The 2,724-nt window shown below is 39.2% G+C and overlaps 1 long non-coding RNA gene across 1 annotated transcript; it reads left to right on the top strand.

Annotated features, from left to right (window-relative positions):
- Positions 1 to 380: 380 nt before the first annotated feature.
- LOC126481309 (uncharacterized) lies at positions 381 to 1,773 on the top strand. Its single transcript, XR_007587546.1, has 4 exons — positions 381 to 499; positions 604 to 1,177; positions 1,336 to 1,446; positions 1,606 to 1,773. It is a non-coding gene; the product is annotated as an uncharacterized LOC126481309 (long non-coding RNA).
- The last annotated feature ends 951 nt before the right edge of the window (positions 1,774 to 2,724 follow it).

Here is a 2,724-nt window from a genome sequence, read left to right as displayed (position 1 = left end):
CGGAAAAGGTTTCCGCAAAGAAAACTGCAAGACGTAGGTTTAAAATCTTTCCGCTTCACGGAAGTAATCCACTTCTTTAGCAGCTCTGGGTGCTTCAGAGGAAACCTGTTCAAAAACATCGAATTAGCAAACGCACTAAGTCCGTATTGTTGTCGTATTGTATCGGTAGTCCTATTACCTGTGAAATGGTAAGTCACTTTCCTTACTCCATCGCTTTGTGCAATTGAAAGCGGAACAAGAAATCACCATTTCGATAATCCTTAATTCCTTATACACCGTACAGACCGAGAGAAACTTCTTGGCAAATTCAAATATGGCGGGCAATATAGACGACAGTAATCAGCTGGTACAGCCATCTATCGGTAGGTCCGGTAGTTGAGCATCCCTCATTTCGCTAGCTTTAGACGCCTGTGTCCGTATGCCGTACGGGCGAACCTTTATTTCGCTCCGTAAGCGCGTTTAGCGGGTCTCTGAAGCAGTTTCGTCAACTAATGTGGAGGTAGTTCATTCTTCTTCCGCAAGAGGCCAGCTTTTATCGGCTATATCATCCTGGGAGCGGTTGTAAGCACTGCAAAGAAAAAGTTATCTGCAATTCATTCACAGGTGTTTACGATCGTGGAAATGGCGCGCAGCGAGTTGACGGATGCCGAGATCTCAGATATTCTTTATGGAGATGCAGGATCTGAAATTGACGATTCTGACAAAGAGGATTCGTACTCTCCAGACGAAAGCACAAGTGATGATTCAGGTATTTTGTATTGTGAGTAGTGTTCATTACTTCACTTGAATTTAGTACCTCTTAGTACCAATCTTAGCATTATTTTTATTTTCTATGCAGAGAGTGGTACAGACCATCAGTCAACATCTGTGGTACCTGGTCGTGTGTGCCTAGTGATGGGCTAAACTGCGATTTTCCGATATCAGTGATTTCTGTGAATGCTACTTTTCAGTATCTGTTATTCTTAACTGTGATTTGTCGCAGTTAAGGAACCTAGGTCGTGTATCCCTCCGCCACAGCTATTTCTACGATTTCTGCTACTTCCGCGATTTCTGCTACTTCTGTGATTTCTGCGACTTCTGCGATTTCTGTGACTCCTGCGATTTCTGCGACTTACTGCCGTATGAAAAAGTTGCATCTGTCCACACAGAAAATTGCATCTCAACAAACCTGTCATTGGTAAGTATGTTTTACGTTTGTTCTTCCGTTGGCTTTAATTTTGTATTAAAGAAACAACTGTGAAAATATTAATAGTGTAATTAATATGTAAGTAGCCATACAGTAGCGTAATAGTTCGTGTTTATAAAATGAATTCTAACATATTGTTATGTTCACAGGTACGCGAACTACATTTCAGTCACTCAGTAAAGTGATTACTCAAAATATCATTGTCAACAGATCTGGAGAAATTGCCACTGCGTCTTTAGACCGTTTTCGTCAGACGAGAGGTTAGTTTCTAAGTGTTTTGATGGACTTAATTACTTCAGTGAGATCGTTCTTGCAAATGTGATATTCATTATAGCAAATATTAGCAATCTACTTTGTCAATTATATTGCTAGTAATTAGTGACAGCAAAAATTGTTTAATAATCCTAGTGTTTTTGTAGACGCAGTTCTGACTCTGATTACTGGTTGCTGAACGTATCTATCCACTCAAGGCTGTTGAGAGAGACAGCTCTTAGAGGATTTGCAGTTTAAAAGTGAAATAAGTGTGTGAGTGATTAAACTGTGTTTTATTGAAGTTGTTGTGCGATTTTAAAGGAATAATAAATGTTAAATACAGTGAGTGAATAATGAAAATCTCATTTTCCACATGTTTAAGCCGTCCTACACCCGTAATTTTCCGCCACTTATTTACTGGTAAACACTAGTTGGAGAGTGACATGCCGCCCCCCTCCCTTTCTCCACAATCTTGGTGTGACGCTGACCTGTAACATATCCCAAAGTCTACAATATGCATTTTGAGGCTGTTGATATGAAAGTGGGAAGTACAGATCTTCCATTTAAATCAGGAATACCTTAAGTGCATTACTTGAAAGTAACACAGGAAAAGCTTACTTATGTAGTTGGTATTAGTGTCGGCAATAAGTTCTTCTGTGTGAAGTTGCCATGTAGAACACCATGTGTAAAACTTTTATCCCGAGTCTTGAACTGTGTCGGAACAAAAGTGAGGCATTCATATGACCCAATAATACTGTTTTCATTTCACTACACTTATACAGATGTCTGAGTTCCTCTGTGTTAACATTGCAAAGTCCTGTAGGCATGTGGAGTATTAAGCAAAACTGTCATATCGGAAGCAGAATCAAACACATTTGTTTCGTTACTCGATATTTTCAGGAGAAAAAGGCAATGTTGCTTCTTATTAATATAATACTTTCAGAGTCACAGCTGTGTTTGACCAACCATAACTGATGCTGAATGTGCATGTCGTCATATAATGTGAAGGGCTTATTTCAATAGTGGTACTAGTCCATTACCTCCATTTTTCTGTCTCTAATGCTTCTGAAATTAATGATCCAAAGAAACATAAATAAAGGTTCATCTCTAGCAAGAAGCCATATGCTTGAATATTTCTGGTATCTCAACTGCAGATTTCTCAGCCCTCATTTAACTTTACGACTCTGTATCTCAAAATGAACAAAAATGGACTTGTACCACTATTGAAATAACCCCTTCATATGCACACACAACACATCGATCTCGTGAGACAAGGCTCTCATAAC

Source organism: Schistocerca serialis, chromosome 5 (assembly GCF_023864345.2).
Source record: "Schistocerca serialis cubense isolate TAMUIC-IGC-003099 chromosome 5, iqSchSeri2.2, whole genome shotgun sequence".
Classification (NCBI taxonomy): Eukaryota; Metazoa; Arthropoda; class Insecta; order Orthoptera; family Acrididae; genus Schistocerca; species Schistocerca serialis.
The sequence above is the reverse complement of the archived record's forward strand: the minus strand, read 5'-3'. Positions and strand labels throughout refer to the sequence as shown.